Source organism: Chelonoidis abingdonii, chromosome 3, assembly GCF_003597395.2.
Source record: "Chelonoidis abingdonii isolate Lonesome George chromosome 3, CheloAbing_2.0, whole genome shotgun sequence".
Taxonomy (NCBI): domain Eukaryota; kingdom Metazoa; phylum Chordata; order Testudines; family Testudinidae; genus Chelonoidis; species Chelonoidis abingdonii.
The window spans coordinates 215,907,805-215,920,373 of NC_133771.1; positions in this window are offsets into that span (position 1 = coordinate 215,907,805).

Below are 12,569 nucleotides of genomic sequence, written 5' to 3' on the forward strand. Positions count from 1 at the left end.
CCTTTTTAGACCCGGTGCCCTGATTAAGCCTGCTATTGATTTTCATAGCTCTTGAGGCTGCAGTGTCAACAACAGCGCTTTCGCTTAAGTTCCAGCAAAGCGCGGATGTTCGAACCTTCCCTGTTACCGTACCGCAGAAAGAAAAGCTTCTATCAGCTGCCGCGCAAGGGGGCTGCCTTCTAGGTCACCGCCCTGAGAGCCAGTACGACTACGCCGGAGTCACAGAGCTATAAGAAAAGAGGCATAAAGGAGGTGCAAAGATGTCTAAGATGCTGGTGCCACAAGAGCAGACAAATACTAAAGCAGATGATGTTCAGCCCAGAGACACTGTGTCATGAACGGAGCATCCAGCATCTCAACAAAAGGAAATGCATTGATCTAGAGGCGTCTGAAAAGAGGGCCTGGATAAAACTACTGGGAAAGAGATGAAAAAGCATTGCGGATGTTACCTTGAGAAAGAAAAGGAAGAGGGACAACGGAAAATGTATTTTTCTGTTACTTTGGTTATTTTTTTCTGATGTGTAGCGAACAGAAAATTAATGGTGTAGAGAGAGAGATCAATAGTTCTCTCTGCTGAACATAGCAAGAACAAGTGATTCCAATAAAAGGAAACAAAATCTGTAAAAGGACCTACTGGCCACAGAAACTGCGAAGCCAAAAGACTAACAAGATTGAACATTAATAGGATAGGAATATCAGAGTTAGAAATGATGACATAGAATGATAAACCTCTTCCGGCTAAAAGACACAATTGTGAGAGATCAGGGAAGGAGATCGCAAGCAGGACAGTACCAAACTGCTACCGACGGGTTCTTACACTCCTCTGAAATGTCCAGTTGCCATCACAAGACAGATCACTAGACAAGGTATGACCTGCTGATCTCATGTGCCATTCGGCAGAGCTACCTCATGGTAAGCCATGAAAGCATCCCCATAACAATGTGAGCTCTAAGTTGCCCACAAAGGACTCCCTTATTTTTTAACCGTCGAGTGTCAATGAATGTATTTAGATGCAACATTTGGATGCAGCATGGCAGAGGCAGCAAGAGAGGTTAGAAGGGAGCCTTATTCCCTGTAAGGGGAAGAAAGTTTGCTATAGATTAACTAGAGCACCTGAAGCCAGTTAGAGCACCTGAAGCCAGTCACATGATAAAAACCCCTGCTTCAATCAGACACTGTGGGAGTTGGAGCAGAGAACAGTTTGAAGGAAAGCAGAGGACAGTTTGGAGAAGTGCTGCGGTGAGCTAAGAAGCCCAAGACCCTAGGTAAAGGGGCACCTGGCTTGTACAGAGGGAGGGCAGGAAGCCCCCTCCACAAGCTGATGGGCAGGAGAGGGAAGTAGCCCAGGGGAAGGAAGTGTCAGTTCAAGTGGTTCACTACTATCCTCAGGGCCCCTGGGCTGGGACCTGGAGTAGAGGGCGGGCCCAGGTCCCTCCCTCTCCACTCCCCTCCTCTAGGACAGGAGTGGGGCAGTTAACATTCCACTGCAGGGCAAGAATTGATGCCCTGAAACCCCCCAAAGAAGAGAAAGTGTGAGACCCATCAAAATAGTGCTGGCAATTTGCCACAACATTTACTCCAGTGCACGTTATTCTGCATTTTCAACCTCGGATTTCATCTGCTGCTGTGTTGCCATATCACATAACTTGGAAAGGTTCCTTTGAGATTCTTCACAATCATCTTAGTTCTGCGTAAGAACCTTAATTTTAGGTTAGTCTTCTTGACTGAACAAAATAATTCAGCGTCATCTGCAAATGTTGCCAGCTCATTACTCACCTCCTTTTCTTTAAAATTTATATTCATCTGCCTAACCACCACAGTGGTCCTAGTACAGATCCATGGGATACTTCACCTGTTAAGCTTTTACATGTTGAAAAACTGACCTCTGTGTTTTCTGTGTTTGAGACCGTTTTTAGTCCAGGACAGAAATTTATCTGTGCGTCTAACTACATTACTGTTATTTCTTAAATAGCCTATCATGCAGGACTTTTTCAAAAGCTATTTGAAAATCCAAATTAATTTGGTCAACCTATTCTTGTTATATATCAGCCCAGAGTGGTTCCAAAGCTATTGTGGGTCTGTGAGTAGGTGTTTTCTGGTGCTGGCAAACACAAGCAGAAAACAAGTAAATTTTGATTCATCTTTGGGAAAAATCCATGCCCTCCAAATCCTGTGATCCAGCATCAGATAAAGTTTTTTTTTTCTCCACACCAAACACATTGCTGTTCTTTTCCAACATCCCGGAAAGCTACCCTATGACATGACTGTGACTATGGTACGTGAAGACTTCAGTAAAGAAGAGTTTATCTGTGCAGCTCTCCTGTAGTGCTACAGTTGCATGGCATAATTTGCTCGTTGCTTGACATTCATTTTGTGCCCATCAGGTGGCATCTGTGAACTATCCATGCTCAGCAGTCTTTCAGTAGTTGTGAATACCCTGATAGTGAGGATGGCTTCTTAAACAGCAGCAGTAAATATCTTCATCACTTGCACACTTCCCAGTGATATAAAAACAGTAACACTGTGAATAATTACAAAACAAAGTAGTGCTCTCATGGATTTACTTTGCAAGAAAACAAAGGCCTGGAGAAATTTTGAAAAGATACTTTTTCTAAGCTATCAGTTCATCCTCATTAGCCAGCTTGGGAAAATGCCTGTCTGGGTCTCTCCTCACATCACCCTTGTGGCTGATTTGAAGCCAGATGTGGTATCTCCCAGGTGACACCTCCACAGTGGAGCTGTCTACTTGAGGTACTTGGCCCATTCATTCTCATCTATCTCCCTGACATCATCCCCCCTCCCCGCCCCCGTCCTGGCTGCCATATATAGCAAGGGTCAGGTGTGGGTATCCTCAAAGCAGGTGAGACAAGGCCTCAGGAGGAGTTGATTTGCCTCAGTAGCCCCAGAGCCTTGGTGAGCCCCAGAGTCCTAAGCACACTGTGCTCCAGCAATGCCGTCAGTGTGAATTGGGACTGGAGCTAAGGGAGTTTGGTATTTGGGCACCTAAATTCCCTCAGGCCCGTTTGACAATCCAAGCCATAGCCTTTAGCGTGGTGGAACCGAGAGCATTGTGAAACACTCTATATTCCAAGGGCTGTCTTGTGCGCCTCTTATCAGCCCCTGGGACTTGACTGCCATGTGAGAACACGACTCATGTGCTCCTGACGAAACAGTTAATCAGGCCTCATCCAATAGAGGAGATCTGCTCTGAGCCAGTTAATAAGTCTTTCGGTTTACACACACTCCTTACCCATTTAAGTCCTGATGCAGCAAGACACTTAAGCATATGCATAACTTTAAACAAGTTAATAGTCCCATTGACTGCAGGGCACCTGCATGTGCTTCAGTGCATTGTTGAATCAGGGCCTTAGACAGTTAGTATGGAATCTCTGCCCTGGAAACCACAGCACATTATACAAGGACTTTTGGGGATAGTTTTTTGCTTCCAAATATTTTCTGTATAATTGAAGTGCCAAATGTCTTACATTTCTGAGCACAGAGAATCCTGGCTCACTCTAGGTGTGTAGCGTGAGCTTCTCTATGACTTAGCAGGGGATACCAGGCTAAACCTCTTTTGTGCATTTGACTCACTGCCAATCCACTGCAGTGCTATTGTCAGAACACCCATTTTCAAAACCTAATTTAAATTTGCATTAAAAAAGAGCCACAGATCAACTATTCCAATGACAGGTATTATTGAGTACCCAATGCTTCTTCTTTAGCCTGTACAGTCACAGTATTTTCTCTCTTAGCCATGTAAAAGAGTTTGCAGGCTCAGTGTAAAATTAAAATTCCACTTGGTAAGAATTACTACTCTGTATGTAGCATACAGTATAATAGTGATGTTCACACACAAAAACTAACACCCCCAGTAAAAGACTATGGCTTAATGCCATATTTCAGTTCAACATTTGGGCTCAATCCTGCATTCCCCCTACACCCAAATCTCATATGGAAATCACTGGAAGTTCTGGATGCATAAGGAATGCAGGATTATATTCTGCATCTTCAAGCAATGAAGAAAGACCATTTTTCTACCATTAAAACTGAGACTCTGGGAACTGCTGGGACAACTAAGATGTGAAATGTCTCATTGAACTAGCTACTAATGAGATATCGAGTGTCTGTTGTCTGTCATGGAGTTCAGAGGCAACAGGTCAGGATTTGTTTGTTTCATTATTAAACAAAGTCAAACTCACTGTCTGACAGATGATTGTTCACTGACACTTCTGTTGGTAGAATATGAGAGCAGAAAGAGGGATAGCTAAGAACGCTTACCAGTAAATTGATTACTTTACAATGGGTGCAACAGGCCGGGTTCAGCTCAGATGGGGTAAATCCATAGTAGCTCCATTGAAGTACGTTGCTTTCGTATGTAAAGCATCATTCAACGTTATTTTAATTCCGCCTGTGCAAAACAAGCCATTTAAATAGAGGTAACAGTATAACAATGCACCACATGACTCAGAAGGGAAACACAGGGGAGTCCATATTAACCTGAAAGGTGGCTGTATTCTGGCTTCCTTTACATGTCCCATCACATCTTTTTCACTATGGATCTTTTACTTGTCTAGGTGAGTTTGTGGACCATTTATTCTGCTCTTCAAAGCACTGGACTGAATATTGATACCTGTGGGTTCAACATCACTATGAAGTCTGCTTCCAAGGTGTCTTGGTTTATATTGTAAAAGCACTATGTGCCATTACTGCCCCAGATAGGTAACTTTTTTACCTTGTCAATCTATTCTGCAAATCCACATGGATAATCATTTTTTCCCCTGCAGTGACAAAACTAATTCTAAAGTAACAGAAAAGCATGTCAAGAACATGTGCTGTTCAACTGTTTGTTTAAATATATTTACATGTGTTTGTGTTGTCAAGGAAAAAATGGATATATTCACAGGAAGCTAATAAATGGTTCTTCCTTCATAGTCTTCAAAGTACAACTAAATTTGGAAAAATCAGCTAAACAAATTCCCCAGTATATGCTCTCAAATATCACAAATATACTTGGAGGCAGTGTATGATGTGTATAACTTAGCAACATACCTAGCAACCATAACAAATAAAAACATTCTGGGTCAATGTTTCATTAAAGCCTGTAACAGTATTATAAGTGTTTTGGAATGTGTGCTTGCTTACTGGATCTAGTAAACATCTTCAACTGTGATATGAATCTATTTAAAGTGAGGAGACAACATAAAATCAATGCATGTACCATGCTTAGGGAATAATTATTTTTAAAAAGATGCCTGCTTCTTTGTTAAATTAACAACATATACTTGTTAATGTGCAGTTCAAGATTCATTTGTTTGATTAATTTTGCTTACATATTTAATCCCCCCCCATCAGGTAACCGAATTTGTTACTAAACAACGCACTACTGTCCTCTTGTTTAAGACAATCCAGATATGTTTAGTCTAAACATTTCTTTACATATTTCACAATAAATGGCACTGGAGTTTTATATTATGGGGGTGAGTGGAAGGAGGCAGTGACCCCTCATTAACATTGCCAAACACTATCCAGTATAAAAGATTCCTGTGACCCTTTTTTGAAGCTCTCTGAGACCTGCATGGTTTGTATCATGACTTTGAAATTTCTTAGGGGAATAGTCCTGGGATAAGAGAAATGCCTTTAGCTGGCTCAGGGTCAGCGCAACCCATCAGGCAACCTAGGCGGTTGCCTAGGGCACTAACATTTGGGGGGTAGCGACCGCGGCGGCCGGACCTTTCGCTGCCTCTATCGGGGGGGGCATTTCAGGGGCGGGACCTTCCGCTGTCTAGAGCTACAAAAAAGCTGGCGGCGCTCCTGAGCTGGCTCCATGGAAATCTATTCGGATTTGGCTAAATTAGAAGCTAATGGATATCACAATATCCTATCTGTGATTTGCTGAGAAATGAGGCTAACTTACCGGCAACTGGAATTCTTTGAGTGGCCTCTGCATAGTCATACTTGGGGGATCAAGGCACCTGCACGTGAGTTTCCGGAGCTTTCTATAGAGCAGTGTCCATCGAGGCCCCTTGCCTCTCCTGCCTTCTCTCATCCTCGAGGGTTTAGAGTGTGTCAAAGGGGGCAAGGCCCAAACCACCCTTCAGTTCCTTCCACAAACTCAGGAATTCCTAACCCGAGACTTCGGACAAAATGGGGCAGAAGCTAATCTCAAAGAGCTCTGGTAATAGGTAAGGAATCATTTCTTTGAATTGCCTCTGCCCTGGGCCATGGGCTGAGGAGTCCTCAGTGAGCAAGAACTGCCAAACAAGCATCAGCTCCGGAGGCCGAGCCAAGAGTGAATAGGGGCGACCAATCTCCCCAAACAAATCTGAAAGACAGAAAAAGACACACAGTCCTGCAACAAGGTGTGATCCAGACAGACGTTGCCTTTGTCTGGAATAAGGACTGACAATTCCAGGAGGTTGAAGCCCTGATAACTGTGAAACTTTGTGCATTCCTCGGACAGCCTTTGGATCATAATGGACTGGCTCCTCTCGTCCACTCCATCTCTCCAGTCGTTTGGGGGACTTGTCAATAAGCTTTGACCGCATATAAAAAAAATGGCAAAGTTCTTTGATTAGCTGGAGTCTGATACATTTGGGGAGGGAGGGGGGCAGGTAAATGAGGGGAGGGACATACAGACATTCTAGTGGTCTGAGCGAAATGGACAGCCCAGGCATCTTAGACAGGGCGGAGATGTGGACAGGACCACCTGTTCTGTAAGAATGCAACTCAAAGGAGATACTCTTGTGTCTCAAACTGTCTGAGCTATAAAGAATGGCATCTTCACTTAGTATATTTTTCTGCAGCTCTCTTAGCAAAGTAACTACCCCAATCAGCTCTTGAGGTATAACAGAGCAACCTTCTCACAGGTAAAGTTAATCCAGGGTGTGGAAAAGCTGTCGATCTGTGAATCAGAGGTTGGAACAGCAATCTGAGGTTGAGAAATCAACCAGATAAATGTTGTCTTTAGATCACAGAACATAAACAATCACAATACTCCTACTGAGAAAGGTCTGAACTTATGCTTACCCCATTTATAGAACAAGATAGAACAAAACTTAACAATAGAATCATCCTTACGCTGCTGTTAAAAATGCTAAACCCTTCACAACCCTTAGTGAGCAAGAGCCAGGATCACTGTGGTTACACATGCAGACTGAAGCCCAGAACCCTAATATGTCAGCCCCAATCCCATCACTTAGACACACTGCCTCTCAGGAAGAACCTGCCATACGTTTGTTCTTGGCTGTGTTGTTTGTTAAGGGGCCTGCTTGTGTCTTTCTTTAGTGGCTAGTTCCCACAAGATAACAGCTCTCTCCTTGCGGACAATATACCTAGAGATGTTATGGATACTGCTTCACTTGAAGGTTTAAAATCAAAACGGGATGTCTCTTTTTGAAATATATGCTCTAGTTCAGACATGGGTATGGATATGATGTTGCAGTCACTGGGTGAAATTCTCTCGCCTGTGATATATAGGAGGTCAGACTAGATGATCTACTAGTCTCTTCTGGCCATAAAATCCTATGAACTGATGACAAAGAGAGGATTGTGAATATAAACCTGGGAGAGGTTGGGTGGTTGCAGACACACAAACTAGAACATTTGATATAAGTGCAGTGGAGAAAAGTCCAGAGCTAGATTTTTCTACATGTCAGTCTGAAACCTGCCCCCCAACCATCCTGTATCATCTCAGATGAAATGTGGCCTGCGATTGCTGGAGTTACGGTTTAGGATGACAGCCTGCAGACAGTAATGAAGGCTATGAGCACAGGGTCTTCCCAGATCCTATTATCAGTTTGAGGGGAATTTTGTTTAAAGGCACCAGAATGGAGGTTCCTATGGTGCTACAGAATAGTGTTGAAAAGGATACATAAAGGTCATTTGGGGACTGGCAAGTCTAAGAAAAGGGCCAGAGACATTTTATAATGGCCTCCAATGAAGAGCGACACTGAGGATGCTGTCAAGGTTTGTCATATATGCCAAAAATGCAGGCCAAGTGGAGGGAAAGAGCCCATGTTGGTAGCACAGGCAGAACTGGCCCCCTGGAGCAAAGTGGGCCTAGATTCATTTACGTTGGCTGGAAAATACTATACACTTAGACTATGGTGACTTTCTCACTTTCCAGAGACAGTCTGCCAGAAGAAGCTACAGCTAAGCAGGTGATTTTGCCAGACGTTGTATACCCAATATAGTAATGTTTACAGTTTAGCGGGCATGAATTTAAGCTGTTTACAGTGAAGTTTGGGCTGTACTCAAAGTTCAGTCCCCTTTCTGGGTAACAAAGGTCCAAGCAAATGAGTTCTGTCACCTCACTGGGCTCCTCGCCCTACCCTCTGGGCTCAGTTCCCAGCCCGTTCTGGGCTACCTTTAAGTTTCTCTGCTCTGGAGTAGAATCCTGACTCTCAGGCTTCTTCCGTGGAGTCCCCTCGCAGTCTCAGCCGCCCAGCCTGCTTTTCTCTCCTTCCCTGGAGTCCTTCCAGACCTGGCTTCAGGGCCTTTCCCAGGAGCTCAACTTGCTCCCTATGGTTCCTCTTTCAGTCATTTTAAAGAAATCACCCAGCTGATCAGTACCAGCTAGGGGAAAGGAGGGAGCTAATCTGGTGCTGGTGTGGCTGAGCCCAACTCGTTGTAAAGATTCAGCCAGCCTGTGACAGGACTAAACCAGAAACCCATTTGAAATGCCAAGTCTCAAGGTCTAAAAAATTACAGTATCTGAATTGAACTAAACAGATGTCTGAGTGGAAGATACTAGTATACACGCCACCTCCCCTGCAGCAAGTTTATTGGAAAAGGGATGGATGCTATTTCCACTCTTCAAAGGAAGAATAAGGTATCAGCAGGTATGCAAATGTAGCTAAGAGAGAGGGAAGCTTGCAGCTTGGTTAGGTTAGAGGAATAGGAAAGGAGGACTCAGATGACCAGCAAAGGTTCTGGCTGAGTGGATGTCTGGCACAACTGCACTGCTTGGAGTTTGTTAGTCCACTTTCTTTCAGAGAAACCACCAACCCAGGAAAGAATAAAAATATTGCTCCTACTATTTTTTCATTAGTGTTTTTTTCTCCACTCCTGTTGAATGAGCCAGGAATTGCTAAGATATGGCACTAGTATTTGGAACTAGTTCAAGTAGATCTCAGAAGCCAGAGAGCCACTGAAATCCCAAAGTAAGAGTTCTTCTGGCAGCTTTTCCAGATCCACTTTCCAGGCCAGAAGGGCAAGAGTTAGAAAAGAGGAAATGATTTCCATCAATTCGCTATCCATTTCCATTGGAGCAGGAAAGCAGCCACCCCAAACTACTATTTATAACCTAATAAAGAGTTGATTTCCAAAAGGAAATGACACTTTTGTTATCCTTAAATACAGCTCATCCCTGCAAATTCATTCTTCTAGGGCAGCAATTGGTCTGTTCATTTATAGTGACAGAATGCGCTTGTAAACTGAACTCCCCTGATGTTTCACTGTGTTTGCAAAATCAATAAGAGTAGTTTTTTTACTCAAAATTTCTGTTTGAATTTAGCTTTCATTCCAAGTGCCATACTGGCAATCCGCGAGCTCTCTGTTCGGCAGGCTCAGTGAATACTTCTCTCGCTGTCCTTCAGATGTGCCATCATTTGCAGAGGCTGGGATGGCCCCTAGAAAGGAGAGGGTAACTCAGTCTGCATGGTGCAGTCTCACTACCACTGTATACACAGTGCAGAAACAAGGTACTTTGGTCACGCTGCCATGTGAAACTAGGAAAGGTCAGCTCAGGTAGTGGGCACAGTGCTGCCCTCACAGCCAACCCTCCAAGGGCGTTGGCTCAGGTTAGGATTTTACAGCGAGTTAGCTATCTCGCTGTAGTTCAGCCCCCCATTTCTGTGTGCCAGTGAAGACACAGCCACTCTGGCCCGTCTGCTGAGGTTGCCAGCAAGCTTGTCAGGCAGCGTTAAATGCAAGGGTGGGGTCACCGAACTAGTTTACATAAGCACTTGAACCCCATTGGGTGTTAACAGTGTTCAACGGCGGCTTTTGGTCACGGCTCACCAGGGCTGGATTGGGGCATTTGCACTCTGAGTGCAAGCAGCAGCTTTGCCTGGTGCGGGTGAGCGTGTCACCAATGGGCACACCTGCCCCCTGTGGCTGGGCATGGCATTGCAGGGCCTTCCCCTCCATCGCCTCCACCCAATGTCATACAGGCCTGTGCGGGGTCCACTTCTCGGGGCTTGGCCCTCTAGCCAGGTCACGTGTAGCCCCAGCCCTGCTGGGGCACCCAATGTCCAAACTAAATGTAAAGGAACAAACTGTTCCGCCCTGCCTGGGCTCAGTCCTCGTACACTCTTCACCGCCCTCCCAGGGTCTGCCACGTTCCATCCTGCTCTCCTGCACAGCGCTACCACTCAGGGCTTTCCCAGCTCCTCCCCAGCCTCTGACCCACAGGGCTTCTTCCTTGGAGGCTCTCTTCTCCCAGGCTGGCTTCAGGAGGCTCCTTCCCCCTCGCTGTCCTACTCAGCCCGTTCCAGGGTGCAAACTCCCGCCTACAACCTTTCCAAAGCTTTCCAGTTCCTGGATCCTTGGCTCAGGAAAGAATCCCAAGGCCAGCTTCCCTAGGAGAAGATACCAGGACTCTTAATGCCTGTTTGCCCCCCGTTAAATCAGCTAAAACTGATGCACCCTCCAGGTGATACCAGCTGCACTGAGCTCTTGGCCTCCCCTTAACGCTTTCAGCACCAGTTCGGGGTTTATATCTCCCATTGCACCTTAGCTGATTCACCAGACTTTAATAGTTTAGGCCCTGATCGTTCAAGCATTTAGGTATGTGCATAAGCTAAGCACGTATGTGCAAGACTGCGGCCGGAGGTTCCAATCCTTAGGTGCATTTTCAGAACAGTATACAGCAGTCAGTTCTAAGCCTCAGGAGCCATTTTTTTATTGGGAGTCCACTGAAAAGAGGAACCGAGAGACTTTGCAAACGATTTACAGCATGTTATCTCTGCATCTGGCTCGGGATTCCACCTCCACTCCCCCAGCTCTGGCAAGCCATTTCCCCGCCACATATTCAAGGAGGGTAGAAGTGTACTGTTTAAAATAATGAATTGGAGAGCAGGTGACAGAGACAGCCTGAGAGATGAGCCCCTTGTTTTCACAAGAAGTGCTTTCTGATAACTAACAGCCAGGGCAGTTGCTTCAGTGAGGCTGCATGGGTGGGAAGGCTGGATTTTGGGTTAATGCACTTGCTGGCCTTTTAGGAGCTGGGGATTCAAATCCTGCCCCTACAGTAGTCACTTAATCTCCCCCACACCATGTAAAATGGTAGTAATAAATATTCCTTCCTTGGTTTTAGCCTTGTAGATTGCATCCAGGACTCTCTGACTAGGTGTTTGTACAATATGTTGTGCAATGAGTCCTTGATCTCAGTTAGCCAATGGAGGGAAGCGATGTTGTGTAGGGAACAGAGCCCTGGACTGGGTTTCAGGAGACCTGGGTTCCCTTCCTGGATCTGTCACTTACCTGTTGCGTGACATGAGCAAATCATTTGACTGCTCCGTACCTCAGTTTGCCCATCATTAAAATGGGGACAATGATGTTTAACTTCTTTTGTAAAGGGTTTGGAGATCTGGTGATGGAAAGTGCTATATGTGAGGGAGGGATTATCATTAGGAGCTCATGGTGTCACTGCTGGCTCAGGGACAGAAGCATCTATTGCAGGCTTTGGACACTCCCTGAAGCATTGCAACCCTGGCATCATGAACTTTTCCAGTGTGGCCCAAGCTGGCATCCCTAAATCAGCCACTGTGGTGCACGAGGGCCTGCATAACAGTGTTGCAGTGCCCTTCGCGGTCTATGTACCACATGCTCCTTGAGGCGGGAAAGCTATGGGCACGAGGCCCATCAATGGTTCTGGCAGAGTTTGGAAAAAACCCTCTCTCAAAACCAGCAGGTACTTCAGCGTTATTGTTCATGCCTGCTGCCTGGGGGTAAGCCACACACCTGACTGCCTCAGAAACCTCCATCGCCCTTTTACCCACTGTTGGCTTTCCAACACCAAACTGGCTAGTAACAGAGCTCTAGTTCAGGGCTAGGCAACTTCCGGAGGGCTTCTGGACTGGGAGGGTTGCATTCATTTGCGTGTCCTGACACTGGAGGGCTGGGGCAAGCTGCTCACAAAGCTCCAGAACCTTTGCTTTCTTCCTGCAAAAGTTCTGGAGCTGCCACTGATCACTGCAGATCTGTTTGAAGATCTGATCCCGCCAGTCTGTGCTTGTGGCCCTGCTCAGAGATGCTGGTCAATGTAGGGGCCCTCGGTGGCTAACCTGAGAATCATGAGCAGCACGAGCCAGCCTGAGTTTGCCAGGTCTGTATTGTCATCCTCCTCCATGAGGCACCTTTGGGAGGTCAGAAAATGCTGCCAGCAGCATCTCCTGGCTGTGCTGTCTGTTTGCTGAAAGAGAAGCGAAAGGACAAGCAAGAGAAGCTCTTGAAATGGTGACACTGCCATGTTGCCGGGTGTGCATAGACCCAAAAGACAGCTCAGCGAGTTGTGTTGGGAACTTGATGGGCTCTGACAACTTCCTGTAATGGGTGAGGGTTGACAG